Source organism: Parus major, chromosome 1A, assembly GCF_001522545.3.
Source record: "Parus major isolate Abel chromosome 1A, Parus_major1.1, whole genome shotgun sequence".
Taxonomy (NCBI): Eukaryota; Metazoa; Chordata; class Aves; order Passeriformes; family Paridae; genus Parus; species Parus major.
The window spans coordinates 3007813-3019065 of record NC_031773.1 but is presented as its reverse complement, the minus strand read 5'-3'; positions in this window follow the sequence as shown (position 1 = coordinate 3019065).

Genomic DNA, 11253 nt, shown 5'->3' with positions numbered 1-11253 from the left:
GACATCACACCCGCTGCTTTCTCTGGGAGCTGGGCATCACCCACGTTTCCCTTGAAGTTAAATTGCAATATGGGCACTGCTGGGGCACCTCGGTTAAGTAGTGTGTGTTCCTGGCAAATTGGTGTCATAGAGGCACTAAAAGTAGATAAGGATAAAATATGTCCTTAATTGCTCATGAGGCTGGGAACAACCAGACTTGCTCCAGACAAGAATCTCCATGCTACCCTTAATGCCTCTTTGAGTTATCTGTTCCAATTTGGGAGCCTCACCAGGGCAGTGGAGAAATACCCTGAGGATCATATCAGAATAAACCCCAGCTCCATAAAATACTCAGGAGAGTATCCCTCTTTTTCACACCCTTGTAGACATTGGGAAAAACCTTCCCCTGGGGCCAGTTCCCTGACCTCCAGCAGCCCGTGGTTACTCATCACATCGAAGCTCATTGTGACCATTTTAGAGAGGAAATTAAGCTTCTTGCTGAACACCCCTTATCTAATCTCCGTGGTCAGTATTTCCACCTTGCTTGCACTAAAGACATTTCCTGAAACATCCATAAAGCTGGGACAGATCAAAGGACAGTTATCATGGGTTTGTGCCTGCTCACAGTGAGGGGAAGCTTTTCTCACAGCTGCAACACTTCCACATTTTACCTGCAGCCTCATTAAATCAGACCTTGGCTGGAACTCTTCAGTGGCCATGTGGTCAAGCTAGGAACTTACCCTCTTTAGTCACATAAGGACATTTCATTCTTCTCATGGCAGTTACCTTGAGATGATCAGGACATTGATGCCTGCACTGGATCCATATTGATTCTGCAAAGTACAACAGGTGTGTGTTGTTGTTTTTTTTTTATGAACAGGAACAAGGGCATGTGGTGACAGGTCAAGGGGGAATGGCTTTTAACTGGAAGAGAGTAGGTTAAGTATTATAAAGAAATTCTTCCCTGTGAGGGTGGGGAGGCCCTGGCACAGGTTGCCCAGAGAAGCTGTGGCTGCCCCATCCCTTGGAAGTGTTCCAAGTAAGGTTGGACAGGTCTTGGAGCAACCTGGTCAAGTGGAATGTGTCCCTGCCCATGGTAGGGGGCTAGAATGAGATGGAATTTAAGTTCCTTTCCAACCCAAACTATTCTGTGACTTTTAATTAATTGCTCCTGCTGAGGTTTACTCTGGCTGGGATAACAAGTGCTGTGTGCTAACTTAATTCATCCCAGAAATATTCCCATAAAAGCCCATGCTGGTGTTAAGCACACCTCAATGTTCATAACTAGACAGATGGAGAAAAGATGCACATGTGTGTGTGCCAAGACTGAAATGGCATCATCTGTCATGCATTCTTACAAATTCTCATACTCTTGCAAACATCTGATTTATGCATTATTAATGCCAAGGCACCCAGATTATCATTTCCAGCACTGTGTACTCATACGTAGGTGAACGTGGGTGGATAGAGATACATGTATGTTAAATACTTTAGCATACACACATGAATATGTAAACATTTCTGGGTGCAAGATTAGAAGTGGATAGGCAAATGTGTGGTGCAGAAGAAAAGCTCAGATATCCAAAAAGAAATCTTGTGCACCTAGATGTCAAATTGCTAGAAATCCCAGCATATTTATAACAGATCTTGCCATCTCCTTTCTTTCCCTTCCTTAGCAGATGAAAGTGTGCCCAGGTTTGCTGGGATCAAAGGCATCTATCATGCACGAATGAGTGTGCTCCCCCGTGACACAGAGAAACAAATACTTGGATGCTGACTGGCAATAAATAAATACCTGCCAGTGTTTATTCCACACCCCAGGGTGGGGCTGGCACTCGAGCTGATCAAGTGAGTCCCTTTTGTTTGTTTTGTCGGTCTCCGGGGGGCTTTTCCCGTGATTTCCCAAGCCCTCTGGCAGGGTTTGGCAGGCAGGGTCTGACTTCCCTGCTCTGTGTAACAAGAAAAGCTGCAGAGGTGGGCTGGGGACCGGCTCATCAGGGAGGTTTAATGAGCAGTGTGGGGAAAGGAGAAGCATCTCCCTAAATACAGAGTGAGTCAAACTCACCACCGGCGAAGGGAGAAGAGGACCTGGAGCAGAGGAGGCGTTGACAAGGCACCGTATGTGCTCTCAGTCACATCCTCTGCTGTTTACTCAAGCTGTAGGGATGTGAGCAGAAGTTAAACCTCATTTAGGTCACATATGCCTTTCTCTTTGCTCAGTGACGGAGTCAAAACATCCCGTGGGCAAGAGGAGGAGACGAGGACCCAGTGCATTGTCTGGGAGATGAGACGGGACTTGATGCAAAGTCCTGGACTAGGAACCAGGCCATTTCTCCCAGCAGAGAGCTGGTTTTGCTTCTCTCTAAAACCTTCTTTTCTGTTGTCATTGTTGTTGTTGATTCATGACAGGTAAGTTTGGCTTATCTGAGACTTTATTTTCATAATCAAGCGGATTTGCATATCTAATAAACTCTGTTCCCAGCTTGTTCTGCAAAGCAAACACTAGCTGGCAAGGAATTTGTTAGATATATGCAGCTAAACAATAGGTATGGTTTGCTTCCTCATCTCCTGCCCACCCAGCCTTTCCAGTGCAGCCTCTGGGCTCTGCATAAAACCATGTGCCCCTGGAGTCAGAGAGTCAATCTGGGACCTTTCACATCCATCTGTTGAGCAAAGCCAGAGGGAGCTGTGCCAGGAGCCCCACTCCAGGTAACCCAAATCACCTGACCCCATCTCATGCAATTTAGATGTGAGGCAGTGCTAGGGCCATCACTTCCAGGGATGGGGCAGCAACAGCTTCTCTGGGCAGCTTGTGCCAAGACCTCACCACCTTCTCAGCCAAGCATTTCTTCATTTTATCTAATCTAAATCTCCCCTCTTTTAGTTTAAAACACTTCCTCCTTGTCCCATCACCATCTGCCTATGTAAAAAATCACCCTTCTTTTTATATGCCCCCTTCAGGTACTGGGAGGTTTTTTAAGGTCTCCCCAGAGCCTTCCCTTCTCCAGGTCATCACCCCCAGCTCTCCCAGCCTGTCTCCAGAGCAGAGGGCCTCCAGCCCTTGGAGCATCTCCATGACCTCCCCTGCACTATCTGCAGCCCTCTGCTGTTGGGGTCCAGGAACTGGAGGCAGCTTTGCAGGTGGGGTCTCACTGGAGAAGGGCAGAGAGAGAGAATCCCCCCCTTGACCTGCTGCCCACACTTCTTGTGATGCAGCCCAGGATGCACTTCAGTCACAGCTCCAGGGAATCAACTGGAGGACCCCTCTCACCAGGAGGCCACAGGTAGGGATGGATCACAACGTCAGTGCTGCTGCTTGTCTTTCTTGCGGCAACAGCAGAGAAGAAAAAGGAGACTTCAAGCCCTGTGACCAAGCAGTGGGAGAGCTCTCCACCATCTGCCTGCTGGTAAATTAAACATGAGCTTTGCCTGAGTACACGCCAATTACTGGAAAAGGCTGACTGTGACATGTGGTGACATCCTCCCCCTCGCTTCCTCTTTCCCCCGTGTGAGCGCAGCCGTGACTCTGGTTTTGAGCAGCTGAGCCAGCGCCAGGCAAAGATGCAAATCTCAGTAGTTTCTTCCACTCACCACGTGTGACAGGGCTGCATTTGCCAGAGAAATAACCCCCCTCTGCCTGAAACACCGCTGCACTCACAGCCCCTGCCTGACCCCAGGCTTCCTCCTCCTATGGAGGAGCCAAACCTGCCTGCCTCAGGCTTTGTAGAAATGGATGGACAGAATGCACCTGAAGCCCAGCAGTTTTATGGCTTAGGCTGGTTGCTGTTAACCTTTTCCAACCTGGTGGAGAGTTGGGAATTCAACAATTAATGCCTGGTTGTCAACTGCAAAAGGAGCTGCAAATTTTGCCCCTGGCAGCACCTGCCAGGCAAGGCATAGATTGTAAATCAAATCATCAGCCCTAATAACTGCAATCTCAAGGAGCTAAATAAAGTAAATATCCAGTTTGGATATCAGTTAGAGGTTGTCCTGTGCTTTATGACTACTCTGGTCCATCAGGAGATAGTGATAGGACAAGGAGAAGCAGTTTTAAACTAAAAGAGGAGAGATTTGGATTAGATGTTATGGAGAAATTCTTTACTCAAAGTGTAGTAAGGCACAGGAATAGGTTGCCTGGAGAAACTGGGACTGCCCCATCCCTGGAAGTGTTCAAGGCCAGGTTGGATGGGGCTTGGAGCAACCTGGTGTCATGGAAAGTGCCCCTGCCCATTACAGGGGGCCTGGAACAAGATGATCTTAAAGGTTCCTTCCAGCCCAAACCACCCTGTGATTCTGTCAGCATCTGCCCCATTAGACAACATCCCTTCTGCTGCAATCCCCCAACCACAGCAGTTCCTAAACTAGAAGGCAGTGACTGAAGTGAGGTGAGAGCAGAAGGCTGATGTGCCCTGTGGGAGCACTGCTTGCTTGGGATTGCCTAATAGCAGGTCTCAGGATTGCAGAAAATCTGTAACTGGGACCATGGGGGAGGAGGAGGATGTGTTTCCACCTTGTCTCTCTTTTGAGAGATGTTCAGGCTATTCTTGAAAGCAGAATGGGCTCCACAGCTGAGCCCTGGTTTTGATCTCTTCCCATGCAGGTTCATGAATCAAACTGCTGCAGATCCAGATGGGTGTGTGACTCTTCCTAGAGGCCCTAACAGAAATTTATCCCTCCAGGAATCACTGAAGTACCCCTGGGGATCACAGACAGTGAGAAATGAGACAATTCACCACTTCTGTCAGACCAGTCCTGGACAAATAAGCCAAACACAGGGTTTGAGCTCCAACAGATCTATCCTGAATCCACTCTTTGGATCCCTCTCTGGCCTCCTGGCTCCCAAGATGCACAGATGAGCTCATGCCACTCCTCAGGCATAATTACAGTGATATTAACAAAGGCAACAATGATAATAGTAATGAAAACACAACTTTTCTGTCCATCAAGGCCAGACCTGCCTGGGGGTGATTTGCACACGCACAGACCCCAGCACAACACACAACTTTCAGTGCTTCAACAACCACAGCTGGCAGCTGAGGGAGGAAATATTTTGTGCCTCTGCCCAAAAACAGTGTAAAACCAGGTGTTTTCCCACACCTCTCCCCTTCCGTGTGCAAGCAGTGGGGATGGAGTTTCCCCCTGAGTGCTGGGACTTTCCTGGGGCTGTGCATGGTGTGGCCATGGTGTGCATCATGCTCATGTGGCTGCAGCTGCTCCCAGTCCTATCCAGCTCATCCATCTTCGTTATTGTCCCCCTGACAGCAGAATGCCGCCCTCAGCTGCATTCACAGACCTTGTAGTTACAATCCACACAATCCTGTGGTCCACAGGCTGCACCTGTGGTCAAAATCCTTCTCAGTGTGCCTCAAATCAGGAGCTGATTTGAGCATTCTGATTTATTCTGGGAGAGTAATTTTGGGCAACAGACACCCCCAGCTGATGCATGTACCCAAACTGGGTGATGGGTAGGGTGTGACTGCACCCTGGCATCCCCTGCACTGCTCCTGGTTAGTCCAGGCCACACACCAGGGACACACCAAAACTCCACTGATGACCCCTGCCCTGACCCTTTGCCAGTAGAAACACAGCCTGGCATGTAGATGCAGAGAGCTTCAATTTTTGACAAACCAACATTTTCATCTAGGAAAAAAGCTCACCCAAAAGAATCTTGCGTGGCTCTGCCTGCATTCCCAGCCTTACTTAAACACAGATGATTTCTCCCAGCAGCCACAGCCCTGCTCTGATCCCTGCCTGCTCGGATGAGCTCCTACAGACAGTGGCTATAAATAATCCCAGCCAGCTTCAAGAATGACCTCCCTGACAGATTTATTTACTGCAGGCATGACCAGCACACAGTGATTTTGCTCTTTGCACATAGTTGCTTGGGCCCTTTGGTTAATTACCTAGAAGAGGATGCTACTGGATTTCCACCCTGGAATATATCAGTTTTTGATGGCTTCAGTGCTGTACTCTGTCTCAGCAGAGGTGATGATAACCCAGAGAGGTTTGCAGCTAATGGGATCTGTCTGAAACACGTCCAGTTCAACCGAGGACACCGGGCCTGACCCTGATACAGCCATTAGGTCCATTTCCTTGGATGGATTTATTCCTAAGCCCTCCCAGTAAATGTTTCCTTATCCAGAGGTATCTTGATCTCTGGCATTTGCCTGCTGAGGCATGAGGTGATTGTGAGTGAGAGTGGATCTCCCACGCAGCCTGGCCTCAGACTCCACCCTTTAAAATTGGACCCAGACCTCTTCCAGAGGTGGATTCCACAGCTGTTTATCTCAAATCAGCTCTTCAAAACAATAGAGGAATTTGGCAGCTGCTTAATATTTCCCTTTACCTTCGCATAGGGGCAAACACATCCCTTTCTGGAGCAGGGACAGTTTGCTTGTGCTCATTTAGCACTTCAACACTGATTTTTCTGGACAGTTAGTGTTTGTTAGCTGTTGCTCGTGTTTCTTTGGCACTGATGGTTTAGTTTTAGGTGGTTCTGTGAGGAGCAAGGAGTTGGATGTAATGATCTAAATGGGTCCCTTCTAACCTGAGATGTTCTACACTTCTACAGCTTTGATCCATAGCCTGCAAGAGATGCACAGACATGAGAACTCCATCCACAGCCAGTGGATGGGCTGGACATTGGGACTGTGTGGGCTCCTGCATGCTCTTGGCAAACATCACACTTTCCAAAAATCCTGGCTGTGCCAAAGACAAGCCATGAAACCAAATCCTCTCCTCCAGGCTAGCACAAAAACCCTCCAGGGCACCCAGAAAGAGAAATACTTTGCAATGCATTGCAATGTCATCGGGAAGTACCAGAGGGGCAGATCCCCAGGCTGCATTTGAGGGGAAAAAAAAAAAAATAAAAAATTTGAAGAGGCTCCTAAAGAAGCTGCAAAAGTCAAATTTTTTGTCTCAAACACACAAGCAAACCATGTCAGTGGCAGCCCATCAGGCAAACCCAACACGTGCATGGGCTCACCCCGTGGCATCCCTTCGATTGCCTGGCTTAGCGTAACCCTCCCAGCTCTGCTGAGTCAGCCTTTCTGCAGGAAAATCAGCTTCACAGCCATCCTGGGGTGGCTGACACCCTCACAGCCCTTAATCACCCTCCAGCCTGTCCTTCCTGGCCCTTGGAGCAGCCGTGCAGGCACAAGGCAGCAGAGCTTTGCTAGGAGAGGCTTTGGGAAGAAGGTGCAGACAGCTCCGATCAGCTCAGCAGATAGGAAAGTAATTAATACCCGGGATAAAACCACCGAGGGCAGACAGGTGGGCTTTGTGCTTCAGCCTAGACCTCCCAGCCTCTCTCCCTGTCTGGGGCACTGCTGACAGAGCTGCTGAGAGCATTTCCAGGGATGACAGTGCGGTGCCAGAGACACCAGGCTGAGTCACATCTGCATTCCTGAGGCTGCTCCTCTCTGCTGGGTCTCCCAGGAGGTGCCTGGGGTGTGGACAAAGTGGGTGTCCAGCCCTGTGCAAGGTAAGGGCAATGAAAACCCCATTTCATCTTTAATGAGTGATAAGGGGTCACCCCATTCTCCCATCAGTGGTTCTTCCTCCCCCAGCATTACACCAATGCAGTGGTCTCCAACAAGGGAATATTTTTTCAAAAAAGGCCAACGTTTCTTTAAAAACATCTTCAGCAAAACAGGGAAAATGATATGTCAGTTCACAAGGTCAAAAAGAACTTCAGAAATTTTGAAAAATATCAGTTTCCATCCCGTTTGGACAGGAAGGTATTTTTATTTTTATTTATGTTTAGAAAAGAAGATCTCTGGTGAACCGAGATCCTTGGTTTTCAGCCAGCTGTAACCATGAGTCCTTCAAACCCTTTATTAAAACTTTTCTGGCTTAATTCACTTTCTTACAGTCCCATTTCTCTCCAGGGTTTGCAGATTCCTGCAAGTGATTTTATTTAAGGGTTGCAGGTGGACTCTTTTCCCCTCTGCAACAGACCCCATCACAGACAAAATTGTGCCTAAACCAGTCTCTGTGAAGTGGCCATGCTCAGAAATATTCACCATAAACCAGTTAGCAAGTCTGGAAAGGCATCCCAGTCATTATTTCAAATCAATTATGGTGAATATAAATGCTTTATTATTTTCTTATGCCTTGCTTATACAGCAGCCAGTCCTTGCTAGGTAAATTATAGCCAGATTATAACATCCCTGTACCAAGTGACTTCAAAAAGGCAGGCTCATCCACACCAGTGATGGTGTAAAAATGTCACTGAAAAAGTGCCCAAGTGGATGGTAGGAAAGACTGGGGCAAAATACCAAAACAATACTGAAGGATGAGGCAGGCAGAGAGAATAAGGTGGATGTGTGGCAGGCGAGCACATCTGAACTTGTCACAGGTGAATCAAGGCTGGCAGGAGGAGGAGTGAGTGAGTCAGGGCACCAGTGCGGTGTCACTGATTGGAGAGGGTGACATTAATGCTGCCTGAAAGGGAAAAGAGCAGCCCTGGACTGCCAGGATAAGCCACAGTCCCTGCAGCAGCACCTGTGGGAGAGGCAGGAAGGCAATCAGCCGTGAGCACTGGTGCCATCACCCTGACATCCTGCTGAGTTGTGTAGGGACGCCCAAGGACAGCGTGCCTGAGCTGTGTGATGGGGTGATGTAGGGGGTCTCACACAGGTGACCAGGTACCTGTGTGAGAGCCTCAGCCTCCTGTTACTCTGTCACTGATGGATCAGTGCCCTGGGGCAATGAGTGGCTACAGATGGACCAAGAACCAGAGAAATGCAAGAAGACCTTTGCTTCGGCATGGTGCCGCACAATGGTCCCGAGGGAGGACATTGGTATTTTTAGGTGCCACCAACCTCTAAACCAACCATCCCCTGCTATCCAGAAAGCCTTCTCCTCTCTTCATCTCCAGCTCTGCCCACAGGTTGGCACCCAGCTTTGGTGGAGGCATCCAACACAGGCTCTCCAGCCTGGTTTGGATGACATTTATCAAAATGCTGGGTTTTCATTCTGCTGATGCTCAGGCAGTCATTTGGGTGGATAAAGGCAGCAAATGGCAAGACACAGCTCTGGAAATATCTCCTCATAATGACCAAAATCACAGCTTAATTGTGGGGTTTGAGCTGCAGCTAGAAATATCTGGATTTGGGGCTGTGCTCATTCTTGAGCTGCCCTCCCCCGTGGTAATTATTCGTTAGGTCTTAATTACTGTTTCTCTCTGTAGCTCTAATTCAGATGCATTTTTTGGTCACAACCTCTGCCACCCACTTCTCTAACTTCTTCTCTGAGCCACCAACATCAAATCAGTACAAAGAACACTCAGAGAATCACTCTTAAAGTTATTTAAGAGAATCACTCTTAAAGACCAAATAATGTTTGCTGGTGTCTGTCCAGGAGTGGATGCCATATCAGTCTGCACCTTCTACTAGAGGAAGAAGCAATTCATAAAGCTTGGGGAATCCCAAATACTGTCCCTTCAGACTATGTTAGATACTAGATCAGCAAGAAAAAAGTCTCACTGCTCAGCAAGCTGGGTGACAGATACATCAGCTGCGTTTTATCTGGCTTGCCCTGAGGCTCACCAGACTCAGAAACATTGTTCCAGTGCCAATTAGATTTTCTTTAGGGTTGTAGGAGATAACATCCACAGAAGACCTCTCAAGGCATTCAGGCCACCATCAGCCAGCCGAGCTGGAGCTGGAGCTGCTGGGTCCGCCCATGCCCACCCCAGAGCAGACACAGCTCCTGGGGATGGGCCACAGAGCAGGGCATGTCTGTGTGGAACATGAGAGGTGAAGCTGACTTTGATGTAGGCACTGCAAATTAATTTTCTAGAACAGGATCATGGGATAGTTGGGGTTGGAAGGGACATTTAAAGGTTATCTTATCCAAACCCCTGCAATGAGCAGGAACATCTTCAGCTAGATCATGTATTTTGGGGTTATGTCAATGTTTTTGGTGTTGACTCTTACCACTACTCTTCCATCCACATGGTATAGGGTCTTCCAGCATTGCTTACAAATAAATCCAATTTTGATACACTTTTTCTACCCACACACCACTCAGCCTCAAAGAGGACACAGCTGGACACAGGAACAAGGGAAGTGTGAGGGACAAATATTCACATCCACACAGCTTTCCATTAACCATGAATGCTCCCCTGGGGATGGGGAAGGGGCCCTGACACTTGGCAGAGTCTAGGCATGGAGCAGCAAGATGGTGATTTACACAGAGCTACAAAATAAATTTCCCATTTCTCAGCATAAATACCTACCTTCCCAGGAAGTCTTGGTTGCAGCAAAGCTGCACAAGTGCATCCAGACACCTGGAAATATTGCAAATAATTCCTACTAGAGCCCCTTGCAAAGCAATTCCCAAAAATAGCTGTTTCTTTTTCTATTTTTTCTCACAAATGGATAAAAAAGAAGAAAAATCCCCTCCAATCCCATGACATGAGGGCAGTCACTCCCCAGCCGGAGGCAGGTGAGCCGGGGCTGGCTGTGCTTCACCCAGTGTGTTGCATTGTAAAGGTTTGCCCGTGGTTTAGTTAATCCCAGACACATTCCTGAGCCATCAATCAGAGCTGAGTCAGCCAGCGTGACTGGTCTGCCCTTTTTATTTTTTTTAGCCATCACAAGTTCTCTTGCCTTGTTTGCCAGCAGTGAGCTGGGGGTTTATTCTTTTATTTATTTTTTTTTAATAAAAATGGGACTTGACTGGGAGCAGGGAAATGTTCCAGCTGTCGAGTATAACCTTTAAAGCTCTACTGCCTCAAGGAGTTTTCTCCTCTCTGCGATGCTGCTACAAAATGCACCACATGGAAGAAAAATAAAGGATGCTGCCTGGGATGGCACTGATTCCCCTCCCTTACTTGGGGGTGGCGTGACACAAGCCCCATCTTGCACATGGAAAGAGGAGAACAGATTTTTGGAGGTGGGGGGGGGGGAATTTTCTTGCAGAGCAGCCTTGGAAATGCTGCCCAAAGCCATTCTCAGGGAGGCAAAACCTTCCCCCGTGCTCTTCCCACAAGGACAAGGTTTTATCACGGCTTCCAAACAGCCCCTGCCTGCCCTGGGGAGGGCAGGGGAGCTGCACTGATGTTGTGGCTTCGTGTGACCTCAGCCCACCCCGGCTGGAGGTGTTATCAGAGCCCCTGCAGGACTCCCTGTGAGGTGGGTGCAAGGCTGCACTCTTTGCCCTAAAACAAGTGTTTTGTCTCTGCCTGGCTCAAGGAGATAGCCAGGTTGCTAGAGATAAAAAGAATAGCTTAAAAAAAAAAAATAAATAAATTCAAATCTTATGGCT